This window comes from Lagopus muta, chromosome 2 (assembly GCF_023343835.1).
Source record: "Lagopus muta isolate bLagMut1 chromosome 2, bLagMut1 primary, whole genome shotgun sequence".
Lineage (NCBI taxonomy): Eukaryota > Metazoa > Chordata > Aves > Galliformes > Phasianidae > Lagopus > Lagopus muta.
This window is the reverse complement of record NC_064434.1, coordinates 50,151,385-50,166,973: the sequence shown is the minus strand read 5'-3', so window position 1 is coordinate 50,166,973 and position 15,589 is coordinate 50,151,385. Positions and strand designations below refer to the sequence as shown.

At 35.4% G+C, this 15,589-nt stretch overlaps 1 protein-coding gene across 2 annotated transcripts in view; it reads right to left on the bottom strand.

Annotated features, from left to right (window-relative positions):
• The window catches only part of NKAIN2 (sodium/potassium transporting ATPase interacting 2), a 508,789-nt gene that overhangs the window by 221,250 nt on the left and 271,950 nt on the right, over window positions 1-15,589 (bottom strand). The window lies entirely within an intron of this gene.

The following is a 15,589-nucleotide window of genomic DNA, read 5'->3' as shown; positions in this document are numbered from 1 at the left end:
TTTTTCTCCATGATTTATGCCATGGTTTATACCATGGAGAAAAAGAAAAGCAAACTCTGCAGAGGTCAGGACTGGAATCCAAAAGTTCTTAACAAAATGAAGAGAAGAACCAAGAAGAAGGAGGAGAATTAAATAAGGAGCAACATACTATCTACTCAGGAGCAATCAAAAATTGAAAGCAAGTAACATTTGGCAAGGTAGCAAAATGTGGCAAAAAGAATGGCAAGAAGTTTACAGAGTGTGTCAAAAATAAAAATCAGCTCAGTAGAGCTAGGTAAAACCCAGGAAGCCTAATTCAAAATGAATAAAATTTTAGTGTCAGCTTTATAAGTAAAATACTCAAAGTTGTATTGGTCTGTTTTACTTGTTGCTGCTGAGGTCTCAACTAGAATTTCTTTTGAATAGTAAAAAAACCTACAGTAAAAAACCTTTCTTTTGATTATTAAAAACCTGGGAAGAACCTTGAGAACAACCATAGGTGGCAGAAAATAAGAGCAGTAAGGAAGCATATAGAAATGTGCCTGATTAAGCTAAAAAGGAGCAAAAATGAAGAGTCAGTATGATAAAAGTCAGTGCATAGGTGGGATAATGTTTGTCATAAGTGTTTGGGAAAAGTGAAAGAAAATCAGGAAAATCATTTTGGTTAAATATCAGAGAAAATACATGCATAAATAAGCTACTTGATATAGATGCTATAATACAGCACCTATTTTATGATATTTTAAAGTAACATTTAGCTAAGCGTTAAGGATGGATTAAATATTGTTTCTCTCTACGCACAAGAAATATTATTTCTGAAGAAATATTGCTAAAAAGCTGGAAAGCTCTTGTATAATTCTGCTATAAGTAACTGAGCACCATCTAAGCAGAAGAGAAAAAGAGAAAGAACATTCTAGACTCATGAGTATGTTCTAAATGCATCAACAATATATGAATATAGATTTTTTTTCTTTTTCATATATTTTTTTTAAAAAAACATAACATAGTACTGCCTGACTTTCTATGTATAAAATACATGAGTTTTATGTTTCTACAGTTTAGCATATAATTCTAAAACATAAAGTACTTACAAATTCAAGAGTTTTCCTTTTCTCTTTTGCTTTATACCTTATCTAATATGTGCTATGAAGCCCATAACAAAGAAGTACTGCATAAAGGAAAAAATCATTAATAAAAATATACCCCCAAATTTGTAAGAAGGCTGAATATATAACCCATGCTCACTACTGGAAATCTTCAGATCAGATCTTATGCTTTGAATTTTTAATGCAGTCTTTTTATTTTTCTTATTATGAGTGTTTTCTGTAGTACTAATCAATATAGAGGCATACATTCTTGACACTGCTCTTTGCTTTGAAGCTTGCACTTACTTCATTTGTCTTTTAAAGTGTCTATTCAATGCTCTGAGCTGAAAATCTAAATGCTTATTATTCATTTGCATGTTGGTATGACTTTTTGTATAAGATTTTCAAAATTGACACCCATTGTTTCGTGGACATGGTAGGAAGGTTTTCAATTTATTTCATGAGCAGCATCACTGCCTTACTCTGAAACATAATGATAATCAATGAAGGAAGAGAATCAAATAGACTATGTGACCTCCAACTGAAAATATAGTTTTTCAGTATGTTTATAAATGAAAACTCTGCCACTGTCATTCTTTTTCCTCCTCTTGAAAACAAATCTGTTGAAAATGAATAAATTCAGGATTAAAAAAAAAAATAATAAGGAATTTTTGTTGCTAGAATGTAAATGCCATTTTCAAAAATGATTTAGAAACTTAACACACTAATAACCAGTTTAAATGCAGTTTTGTCTCCATAGGATCAGATTTTTATGTACATTTGTTGCTAAGTGTTAAAAGAAAGGCATCCTATTGTGATTAAGTGGTATGAATTCAATGGGCAATAGTCACTTATGGTTGGACTCTTACAATTCAACATTGTCTATCTAGTACTGTGCTGCATCAGTAGTCTAAGCAGGGAAGTATCTACAGAGTGTTTTAGTCTGTCATCAGTCATCATGTTTTTTAGGAAAACATGAGAAGTGTAAAAGAAAAAAAAAAAAAGAGAAATTATGTGAAAAAAGGCATGTCACATAGGCATGGGAGGATAGCAGAACATTGTGCCATGTTCTTCTGAGAAGGAGCAGGAGTCACATCATCAGCCTTGGAATCTGCAGTGGCTTGCTTGTTTCCCTGAACCTGTGTTTACACGCCTGTAACACAAATGGTTCCAGAGACTGGAAGGAAGAGCTGGAACAAAGAAGATGGTGGAAGAGGTTAAGGACTGGGAATACCTAAGCAAAATACTGAAGTCTATGGGCTCTGATGGAATGCACCCACAATTGCTGAAGGAGCTGGCAGATGTCATTACAGGGCCACTCTTGATAATTTTAATTGATTGTGGCAACTGAGAGAAGTGTTTGAACACTAAAGGAAAGCAAACATCAGTCTTCAAGAAGGGCAACAAGGAGTAGAGGGAGAATTACAGCCTGGTCAACCTTACCATGAACCCGGGGAATATGATGGTACAACCAATCCTGGAAACCATTACCTGACACGTGAAGGGCAAGACAATCATTAGTATGGATTCACCAAGGGGATGTCACCCTTAACTAATCTGATAAACACCTACAATGAAATCACAGGTCTGATGAATGAGGGGGGAACATATTGTCTTCCTGGAATTCAGGAAGGCTTTTGACACAATAACCAACAAGATCCTCATAGAAAAATTTTTGAAATATGGATTGGATAAGTAGACAGCGATGTGGATGAAAACTGGCTGAATGTTTGGGCCCAGAAGGTAATGAACATTAGTGTAAAGTCTAGTTAGGGGCCAGCAAGCAGTGCTGTACACCAGATGTTAACAGTTGGTCTGCTCTTCAACATTTTCACCAATGAAGTGGAATGTGGGGTAGTGTGTGCCTTCAGTGATGATGAAAAATAATAATAATTTAAAAAAAATTAAAGGGGAGGGGAGAGGTTGATATGAACAATGGTCATGCTATCCAGAGGGACCAGGACAGGCTGAAGAAATAGTCTGACAAGATTATGAAGTCCAACTAGGAAAAGTATAAAGTCCTGCGTCTGTGGAAAAACAATCCTAGGCACCAGGACATGCCATAGGCACTCAAATAAAAACCACATTTGATTAAATAGATCTGGGTGTCCTGGTGGATACCAAGTTGAACATGAGTCAGCGATGTGCCCCTGTTGCTAAGAAAGCTAACAATACTACTGGCTGTACTAGAAGAAGTGCAGCCATTGGTGAGTGGTGTCAGCACTAGTGAAGCTGCACAAGCAGTGCTGCATCCAATTCTGAGGTCACTGGTAACACAGAGACTTGGCTATACTGGAAAGAGCCCAGTGTTGGGCCACAAAGGTGATGAAGGAACTGGGGTACCTTTCATACAAGGAAAGGCCAAGAGAGCTGGGGCTATTCAGTCTGGAGAAGAGAATGTTTGTGGTTTAATTGATATATATAAATACCCAAATGGAGGATGCAATTAAAACAGAGCCAGGTTCTCTTCAGCACGCCACTGCCAGCACAAAGGATAATAGGCACAAAGTGGAAAACAAGAGATTCCATGTAAGCACCAGGAGCTGCTTTGCAGTGTGGTGACAGAGCACAGGCACAGATTTCCCAGAAAGGCTGTGGAGTTTTGTCCTTACCAACTTTTAAAATCCACTTGGACATGGGCCTAGGCAAGTGGCTTCCTCATTAAGAAGGAGAGTTAACCAGATTACTGCCAATCTCACTTTCTACAGTTTTGTGATCTTAAATAAATACAAAATTATCAAATATTATTTGAGGAGAACTTCATTTTCAGTGTGTGAATTATCTTAGACTCAAGTTATATGTAAATTGCAATTATATGTAAATTGCAACTTATATTTGTAATATTTTGCATTACCTTGTATGAGATAGGAAAGAGATCGTGTTTGATTCTAAGCAATTTTGCATATCTGTTTCTTTATAAAACAAAACAAGGGAGGTTCATCTTACACAATTATTTTACTTTTTATATGCTCTTTTACCAGACACATTTGTATGCTTTTAAAAAATGGAACGATAGAAAAATAAAAAATAGAACTGCTTAACGATGAACAGAATGGGTACATGAACCAGACAAATTTTCCATGAAAATTCTTTCAGTAAAGTTCAGTTTTCAGTGACTTTTCATATGGAGGTAATACTGCTCTACAGAATCATTAATGCTACATACTGTGATACAGACAAACATTCCCTAATGATAAGTTAGAGATTGCTACACTCATTTTCACTTGAAGCCCTGAATCAAGATAAGTACCATTATCTCCTGAAGACGCCTTGCCGGAAATATAACATCAAAATTAAGTCTCCATAGTCTGTTACGAGCTCCTAGTATCACTATGTAGAGAGAGACATTTCTTTAAGAATCCCAATTACTTCAGATTTGTACTTTACACTATCTCCAAGTGTGAAAACCCAAGAGTCTAGCAATTATCATTATATTCTCATTCCTGTAGCAGGTTGTATATGCTAATGAAGAGAAAAAAAACTAATTATATAGTATCATAGTCTGTTGTTACTAAGCACTTCTGTAACCTCTTCTTCCAAACAGCTGTCTGAGCTTATAACTTCTTCCTTTATTAAAAATTAAAACCATAGTTTTCAGGAAGGCAAACAGTGCAAACTGAAGTCATAGTTTTAGGAAACATCTAGAAATCTGATTGTTTGCCAACCATGCAAAATAAATAGTCAGAAACTCAAAAGCTTCCCAATTCTACAAAAAATATGCTATTATATACATGCTTGTACTGAGTTGAAAATACTTATTTGATGGAAATACTTTACACCATTCACTAAGGCAGAGATAATTTTTGGCAAGTAGAATAGGAACTACTCAAGACAGGATAACTAAAAGAAGTTAGGGTATGTTTGCACAATGTAAACAAAGGCTACAGTGCCATGAGCAGCACTTGTTTTTTGTTGGTTTTTTTTGCTGTTGTGGGTATCATTTTTCCCATAGAATTTATGCTCAGAAGATGATAAAGAAATAAAAAAAATAGTACAAAAGAAAAAGAACTAGATACAGAAAGGCACTGCTAAATGAAAGGAAAAGTGTGATCATGTTTATAAGTATACATGTGTGTGCATGTTTTTTTTTTTTTTTTAAGCAATAGAAGTGAGTGGTCTTCTCCCTAGGCTTAGGAATGAGTTTTTCCAGTGGAGGAATTTATTTCATTATTACCCATATCAGTGTGCCTTCAACAGCCATTTGCACATCTGGTATGAACTACAGATAAGTAAAGGATAATGTTCATGGAAAACTTTTGTGTAACCTAAGGTACAAATTTTTACATTATTCTTAGGAAAATAGTTACATATATAGTTTAAAAGCAGTTTTTATCTAGATTTTATCTGCAATATTTTGTTATGATATCATACAATGTCATAACAGGTTGCCCTGAGAGACTGTGGATGCCCTTTCCCTGGAAGCATTCAAGGCCAGGCTGAACGGGGCTTTGAGCAACATGGTCTAGAGAGTGGTGTCCCTGTCTATAGTGTGGGGGGTGGGGTGATTGGAACTAGATGATCTTAAGGTTCCCATCCAACCCAAACCATTCTATGATTCTATGATAATGTATTGTTTTGCACAACAGATGAAAGAACAAACGCACCTACACAAACGTGATTTTGAATATCCTATTAATAAAAAAAAGCTTAAAAATGCACACAAGTCCAATCTTTAACAAAAACGTTCCAACTACTTCATTTCACCTAACGCAAAGGAATTCCTATCATTGCTGATGCAAGACAGGTGTCTTGTTCTTAAAACCCAAGTATATCTGTGGGAACAAGTGGAAAGACAACATGAATAAGGTGCAAGTGGTTACAAAGGGTAGTGAAATTCAGCATTACAACATTTGGTATATTCTGTAAGTGGCACTTAAAAATAAATACCTAATTGAAATTGCATTCTAATACAGAATTTCCCTTATTTCCAAAGCAAAATAAAACCTGTAATTTTAGCCTCAAACAGCTAGAATACATTTGTATGCAAGAACAACTCTAGAGAAATGGGCCAGTGGCAAGCAATGCCGAGGTTTAAAAAAAAAAAAAAAAAAAAAAAAAAAGCATTCAGCTTTAACAAGCCAAAAGAGAAAAGAAGGAAAGTGAAAAATATAAATGAGAAAAGCAAAAAATATACAATAGCAAAGAGGGAAAAAGAGAGGGGAGGCAAAGAGAGCTATTTTGCATTTGATTATAAAACAAGTATGGAACCCTTAAATAGACAGGGAGTGCTCTTTATTTTAAAGATGGGGTGAAAGCCTGAGAAATGCAACTTCCTTTTTCATCTAAGTTGTAAGGTACATCTCAATTATCTGTAGAGGAGAATCCATTCTTTTGTCTAGTTCTTAGTGTAGGTGAGCATTCTGATCATCGCCCTCTCTGTATGTTGCAAACAGCAGTTTTTCTATAAAAGGGTTCATTGGCAGTTTAAAGATACCGGTGAGATATTCAGCCACAGCACGTTACTGATCACCTCATTATCGCTGAATTAGCTAGCTATCGTAGAGTGGAAGAAAAATAGCCTGAGTTACCTTGTGGCCTGCTGAAGAATAGACTTTTTAAAGAAACCCACAATAAACCACACTTTTGTTCAATTCATGAGGTTACTTAATCAATCAAATCCTACCCTCAAAATGCAGAATCCAATTCCTATCCAAATAGGCTTTTGTGGTAGTCTGATAAGTGGGATATAATGCCAGAGTACAGCAGTTTATTCTTGAATAGATAAGATGCACCTTAAAATTAATGTTGTTGAAAGAGAAACAAGTGTTGAAAATGTCAGCACTAGAGTGAACTCAGGCTTCAAGGATAAATTCACAAAGGTAATCATCCAGTTTTGTGGATTATAAGGAAAGGAAAACAAATATTTTTCATAGCTACCCTTTCATTCTGTGCATATGGAATCAACAAAACAAGCTGGGAGCATGCTGTCAGCTGCCATGTGAAAACACTGAAGTCAATGATGTTTTGCCAGAAAATAATTTTTCTAATTTATTACTGGCAATTAATAAAAATTCATCATCAAATCCTACAGAGTTATCTAAGATAACTTTAGCTAATTCATTTATCCATATATCGCAGATCACTGTCTTTCAATAGCAGCTTTGGAAACACTTATTTCATTGGAACAATAAACAAAAATAACAGGGAGAGGTTGCTAATATCCAAGATGAACTACAAAGTTTTGGTGCTGCAAATTCTGCAGGAGAAAAAAGAATTTCTATTGTATCTCAATTAGTTACATTGCACTACGTTGCTGGAAATATCTTTTTAATGATGTGTTTAAATGTTTTAGGAGATTTAACAAATGAGAGTCGATTCTCTTGAGGTACAGAATAAACAACATGATTCTATGACTAAGGCATTGCAGACATTTACTAGGAAATATCTGAGACAGCTTAAATGTATTGTTGCTTCTTGATCTTTTATTAGTGTCTTCTATAGGAGCTACTATCTTCAGCGGAAAGTTGAGTGCCTATGGGTAAACAAATCTTAAATGGCTTCTAGGTGTAGCTTAAGACACTGTCATGTCCCACAAAACACCTGCATGTTTTTGCCCAGAGATAGAACACAGATGTTCAAGTGCTTGAGTACTCTGGCAGGGCTGTGGAAGTGGGGACTTTCAATAGAAGGGAACAACAATTGAGGAACATTATCGGATTATGAACCACTATGAGATGGCCAGCCACTGCAGCCTTTTTCAGCATATGGTCTTCTGGTCTCTGAACTCACTGCCTAGCACCACTTACAGTGAGGATGGAGTGTGCTCAAAATGACCCTGTACTGCTTGGCTGCACACACACTATTCTGTGGGATGGGCTCAATATTACACAGAATCAAAAAAGGAGAGTGTTTTACAGCTCATGTTGTTTTCCTAGGTTCAGTAGATGCTTATTCATATGTGAAAAGATGCTGAAGGCAATACAGAATTTTTATTTCCTACTGGATTACCAGTGGAATAAATTTAAGTAACTGTCAGTAACAGAAGGTTTAGGATGATTTCCTTCTGAAATTCAAGTGATGCAAAACTTCCCAGAGTGTCAGCTTAGAGTGTCCTTGAAGATTCTGGTAGGTCCAGGTTCACAAGGTTAAGCTTATCCAATATAGTTGGAAGGACATTTTCTTATTTATACCCAGAGTGACTAAAGATGTAGAGAAAGCATATTCTATCCATTGCTACATTTAGAACAACAAATAGTTAAGGACTATTTTAATGCATTGTATATTACTCAAGAAGAATAATTAATGAAAGAAAGAAAATACCATGAGACAGTGAAATGTAATAGCTTTAAAGAACAGAACATATTTCCATGTTTTCATACTTTCAAAAGAGACAAATAAGCTCTGGCAGAGTCCCTAAGTTTCCACTAAATAACTCCTCAGCAATTGTTCTCAGCTACTTCTGTAGCCCACCTAATCCATGGGGAAGGTCCAGTCTATATGAAGCACAGACAGCTCCCCAGAAGAGCTGTTATGGCACATGTGCATTCAGGTAAATGTGATTCAGGAAATGAATTCTTGTGGGTTTTTTTCCTCATTTTATGTAAAATTAAGAGATTTTCACCTATAACCATTTCACCATGGTTGGTGAAATGCTATCAATAGTGCTCTACAGCATTCAAAAGTGAAAATAAAGAAGGATAAGTGAGAATGAAGAAGAGAAAAGTGAAGGAGATTAGAAAATGCCACTTGGTCATAAGCAGGATAGGTCCTATTTATATTACATGCATTATATGACACTCATAGCATAATGTCATCCTGCCATCAAACTGGGGCCACTAGATGGTACTGCATTATAATTAATAAATATTAAAAAGTAATCTCATAAATACATGCGGTTGTTCTTTTTTTCTTTCTGCAATGTTCTCACGGTATCATTTCAAAGATTTGTAGCAATCTGCATGGCATTATCTCAAGAGATAGACTAGAAACTCCACATAACTGGAACATATAGAGATACTTGTATCTATGTGCACACATTTGTAAATTACCATATAGAATCATCATTTTATCATTCATTGCACTCAATTTCATATGTTCCTGTATTCCACGCAGTAACTATTAGATATACATGCATATCCCGTATATGTAAATCAACAGGCATATGTATGATTTTTCATGAACTCAACAAAAGACACATTCTCAAATTTTAAAATATAAACATTGCACAATAAGAAAAATCTGGACATTCTTAATATTTTTTGTATACTTTGAGTAATTTTCAATCACAATTTGTTTCACCATAAAAGAGATAAAAATTCACTTTTATCTATGTTAAAATGTTATCTCTCCAGTAGTAAAGCACTTTAAATTTTATGATCACTTACTTTCTAGCTGGCAAAGATCTTGAGGTTTAAAAATTGCTGCAAAACTAAATTATCTGAAACCATAAGCATACTTAATAGTATCTACCCATGAAACTATCCTCAGAATAACCTAACACGGCTGGTTGCCAGCTCTATTTTCAATTTTCATCTGTTAGATATATGATCAAGCATGTCAAATCTGCCCTGAGTAATAGAAGTGAAAAAATAAAGTCATTTACTTAAAACATTCTGATAGCTATTTATCTGAAAACCCCGGTCAGATTTACCGCTCAAAGGCATTTACCTACAAAGTTAACCAGATGCTTTGAGTTGAAAACTAATTTAATTTCTCTGTTATCTTAACAGGACATCTGTTAAAACAACATCCAAGGAAGGTAATATGTTCAAAATTAAACATCCCGCAGGTTGTTTTAGTAGAGAACGTACAACATTGACATTTAACTGTTAACGACCACTGCCTTACAAAAATAATTAGTAAATGCGAAATCAAAGTAGTATAACAATTATACTAATCGACATAAAGTAACATCAAATGAATTTCTAAGTAGTTCATGTTCAACCTTGTTGCGAAGTTCATTGCTTTGCTACAGCTGACTTACACTGAAGATGAATGACCCATTTCTTTTGTTTCTTTCATTAGCTTCACCGAGGCTACATACTATCCCTTTAAAATCACAGTACACTAGCTGCTTAAAGTGCTCAGCACTCATAGCCAACATGTTTTTAAGGAGCATGAGTGACAAGCTATGCAAATCATATCCTGAAGTAATTTGCATTATTGAAGTTAATTTGCATATGGATATAAACTGCACTTCAGAGCTCCTGAGTATCAATCTAAGCAGTGGCATATGAAAGTCAGACAGATAGGTGGAAGAGATCTTGCTAGAGTTCAGATGCTGAAATAGAAAAATACTAGCAGGTGTGTAGTTTGCTGGAAAAGTTTGTGGGGACAAATGGACTACTGGAAGGAAATATGGCTCTCATACTTCCTCTCCCCTCCATTTATCCCTACTAGCAATGTAGGACTATTGCAATTTCTCTGTTGGCTGAAACTGCAACAAGCATTGAAACCTCTGGTATTACTTCTCCTAGATAATAAGGATAACTTATCTTTCTGCATTTTCCTTAAGCTATTACTTAGGGGTTTTTTAATATGTAGATATATATATTTTTTAATATTTGTATAAATACATAAAATACCCTTCAATTTTCTCCCATAATAAAGCATGTGAAATTGTGAACTGATTATTTATGACATGATAATTAGATTTTTTCTTTCCTTATGAAGTGTACCAATCTGTAGGCCTCGAAATAAGAATTCATATACAGAACAGTCAAAAAGAAACCTGAAGTACTTCATTTCAGTTGAAAGCAAAAGAGAGGAAATTGAGCAGGAGCACAAATCTTCTCAGAGGTACAATGAAAGGACAAGAGGCAATGTCACAGACTGCAGAAACAAAATTTCAGCTACATATCAGGGGAAAATATTTTACAATGTAAACAGTTTAGAACTAAAGAAGTTGTAGAATTTTTACAACTTAGAATTTTTTAAAACTTGGCTTGCTAAAACTCTGAACAACCTCACCTAACTTTGAATTTGGTACTGTCCTGAGCACGAGGTTGGATCAACTGACTTGTAGTCTCTTACAACACGAATTAGACTGCAAATTTGTGGTGTAAGTTATCTCCTACCTAGGTCCTCTGAAAGTAAAGCCTCGCGCTTATTTCCATGGAAATTACAACAGATACAAAGAGCACAACAGCATCATTTGATAGAGAAAATTCTCAGCTACAAAACACTATTTTTCAAGTCACCATCATTTAGGCACAGCTAACGAACAAAAGCCTGCACGCCACTTTCCAAAAAATCTGCAGCGGATCTGACCCACTGTTGCTGTCAACCACTGCTTAAATGCACCACCCACTCACTGTGCTCACATCCACTGTTTGGTCTCCATAAACATTTAGCAAGAGTCGATGAAAGTCAGTGGGTGCAATTTGTTCCATGTGGAGGAATTCAATTCTATACCTTTACTTCATATGTACTTCCATGTCAGATGCCATTTTGTCAGATGGCCCCTCTTCTGCCATCTCTCACACAGCAGAAAAATGTAGTGGAATATTGGTGGGAAGGTTCAATCTCTACTGCCAACTAACACCCACCTCTGATGTCACGGGCCAACATAACAAAAGATGACACACTACTTTAGGAGCAGCTCTCATATTTAGGGTGGGTAGGAGAAAATGTATTAGAAACATTTGATTTCTCTTAAAACTTCTAGCAGAAAACAAGCTAAATACATACTTTTATTTAGTTTACATTTTAATACCTACAATCCATTCAGTACTTTGTATCATATTTAGAAGTGAAATTAAGAAATAAGCGGTGGGTTTTTCTGCCTTTTTTTTTTTTTTTTTTTTTAAATCTTTCCTATTCCTTCATGCTCCTGGTCAACTCTGTGCAACTCAGGGAATGACAGAAATGGAAGTAACTTCAGTTGAATGCAAATTAGTATTTATCTAAAATAAATATTTTAGATCAGTAGATCTAAAGATCAGTAGAACAAGTGCTAAAATCAGGCTTTCTGTAAACGTGGTAGCTACGTAAATATAACTATCAATGTGCTCAGGGTTTCTAAGTGTCATGATTCTGTATGTAAGCTTTCATAACATTCTACATGTCTTCAGAGTAGGGTGAAAAAAACAGGATTTATTTTCTTGGAATACAGAAATGAATTACATACTGACTTCTGAGAAGAAAAAAAATATGTAATGGCTGTACACAGTAAGAAAAGCACAATATATTTATTTCCTGCCTCTTTATTTAGCTTTTCCTAACTACTGCAATCCATGGAGTGTGATGCTGTATGGCAACATCATTAAATTCCCAAACCCAGTTCATCTTTAAAATAGGCCAAGCTGTACAGAGATTAAGAAAAGTATTATGACCTCATAATTAAGAGCTATATAAAAAAATGAATGCACAGAGAGAGCTAAACTATGATTATGCAAGCAACCTTAATTCTGGCATTTCTTCATGCTATAGCATTTGACATTCAGACACTTAACTTTTCTGTTAGAAAACATAAAAACTTATAACCTTATGTTTTAATATATTAAATGCAATCTTTCAATATTAATCGGAAAAATTAAGGGATGTGTCAAGAAACCCAAACAGAAACTACGTCAACTGCAACTGTGAAAGCACACACAAACTGTTCTTGGTCACATTCACATGGAACCAAGGACACTACAGTGAGAGGAGAGCTCCAGCATCTGGTCACGCAGGTGGGGTCACACACAAGAAGATCCCTAAGGGTTGGGATGAGAGCATGTGCATAAGGGCTGCTCTGGACCCCAATCCTAATTGATTCCCCTTATCCAGCACCATGAGTCTGTCTTGTCTCCCAGTAACAGGCAGCAGCACGTCTACCTATCCTCACTTACAATTTTAGCCATGCATTTTTCACAGAAAAGAAGGCCAATAAACTAAGAATAGGAGTTCAGTAGATCTTATTCTGCTTCTTTGCTGCTTGTGGGATCCACAGGCATCATTAGTAGAAGCTTTTAAAAGCCTTGAAGCAAATGGTGCTCTTTCTTCATTACATGACCATTTGCAGAACTCTCTATTGAGGGTCTTTATTCAGACATTGTAGCTTAGTCACACAGATGCAAATGAGACTTCTGCCTGAAGAAGGTCAAAAGTGCTGGGCAGACTGTTAACTTTTTAGATTCTTTTTTCTTTTTCTTCCAAGACAGCTGAATCTAGTTCCTTGTTTTCTTTCCTGGTATATTTAAACAAGTCATTGAATCACCACAGTTTCTCATATATGCCTTCTATTATTTTTCTTTTTTTTTTCATTTCACTAGTGTACTTCAGATTTGTTTCGTTTAAGATGAAAGGTTATGCTTTTCATACGATACACTGACTTAGCCACTGGCCAAACTAAATACGACTACTTAGAGATCCTGAAAGCTTGAAGTCTTACTTATACTGAGAACGGCACTCACCAAAAATCATAGTAACACAGACTAATTATATATTATTGAAGTGTGACACTGAAAAGTAAGTCTCAGAAGTCGGCTCTCTAGCTATTCACACACAGATCCATATAATAAGGTTAAGAAAAACTGATTGCATTTTCTTTGTTAGAAATCTTCTCAGACATAAATATTTCAGCTTGCTGTGAAAGAGCATTAGCAAAAGCATTAACTACGCCTGAAAGTTGGAAAATACTTAGAGTGCGACATCATTTTCCACAGCATACGTATGGCTGTAATGGTAGCATGTAAACAGACTTGTATGGCTATTCACTAATGAGTCTTGAGCCTTCTCAGCCTCTTCAGACAGTACTATCTTACAGTTCTAAAAATTTCTGAGTCCTTACAGGCCCATTACATTGTAATAAGGAAAAGTCGTAAAAATGTCATGACCTCCTGTCTGCATAACTTGTTTAAAAAGTGTATTTTAATAAGGTATGTTAACAATTTAAATAAGATTTTCCCATTGTATCCATAGATAAAGCGGAAAGATTTGTATACATACACATAGAAGAAAAGCTGTTCTCAAAACTTTCGGAAAAGGAAGCTTTTCTGTTCCTTGGCAGAAAGCTATAAATTATACATATAAAAATAAACTATACCCAGTTGAACTATTATTAGGCTGTAATTTTAACCTATCAATTCCTAAAACCATGCTGTGCAGGCTCCTCTCTTATGGTTTACAGCCTCAGAGGCATCCCTCTGGTACTTATTTAAAGGTTATTTTTTATTCTCTATTTAGAACCATTTCAGACCTAGAGCTTTTTTTAAGGTTCTATGTGCCATTTCAAACATAAAAAAAAATACATGGGAGTACCATTACAGATTTTAAGCTGCAGTTACTCCCTGATGAGAATATAAACAATAAAGGAGATTCAGTGCAAGACCTGTGAACATAACTGAGAAACAAAGATAAAAATGTTCCGTTTCATTAGATGTCTACTTATACTAAGCAGTTTGAGCCTTTTAAAGATCTAGAATATGAGGATAAGTTTTGTCTGTCCAAATAGTTGGGTGTCTTTCTATTGTACACATATTTCTAAGCCCTAAATCTTGCAAGATATTTGATTATTTGGAGACATTTTGGTGTACCACACACAGCTGGAAAGGAGAAGAGAAAGTTGTTTCACATGTGAATTAGGACTTCTGTAGGCAATGAGTCAATCTATAACCATTTCCAAAATCTGTTTTCAGTTTACTTTTGCTTTTCTTCCTCTCGTTAGTAATGCTACTGGCCTGAAAACCAGAAGTAGAGAAATGTACTTGACTGGATATTCTCAGGCAGATCACATCCAACTAAATAATGCCTCTATAGACCAAAGAAACAGTTTAACTGCAGCCAAATATATACCTCAAGTACATGGTTGCTTGAGAAAGACCAGATCACACAGTTCAAGTCTTCAGAAACAAACAGTTCCAGGTGTAGGCATTGTTGTCTGGTCTGATTTTGTTCCAAGCAGCAATTACCAGTGTTCTTAAGCTAATTTTATTCTAATTTAAATACCGTCAGTAAAAACAGGTGTTTTTAGTTTCTACTTTCTTTCCCACCTCCTTTCACTTCCCAAGACATTATGAGCATCCCAACATTAAACAATGCAGGTGGTTGAAATGAGCAGGTGGAGAAGATGGGATGAGTGGAGTGGTACAACAGGTGCTGGGTTTGTTACAAACATCAGTTCACTTAGCAATAAAGAAAACATTCTGAGACAATAGAAGACACTATAGGCAAAGTCTTGTATTTACTACATGTTTGCCAAGATCTTAATGAAGCTGCTCTTATCTGAAGGAAAAGTGTAACATTGGTTTACCTGCAGAAAATTATTTTATAGCCTCAGGAAACGATTTTCTTTTGACAACGCAAGTCTAAACAATCCCAGTTTCCACCATTTTCTACAATTTGGGACAACATATAAGTATGGAAGTATCTTTACCTCATTCATTCTTCCTATAAAAGTGTTAACTGCACCATAAGACATCGGTAACTCACAAAGGATCAGAGAATTATACCTGTAACTTACAGTTAGTCTAAATTCTCTTTACTCAGAAAAGGCAATTAAATATGTGAGTTGAGAGATGAATGTAGTTTCTTTCACAAGTAGAATTCTCCTTGCTGGTCAGTTCACACCACTGTGAATATAACTCAGCACAGGCTGCAATATT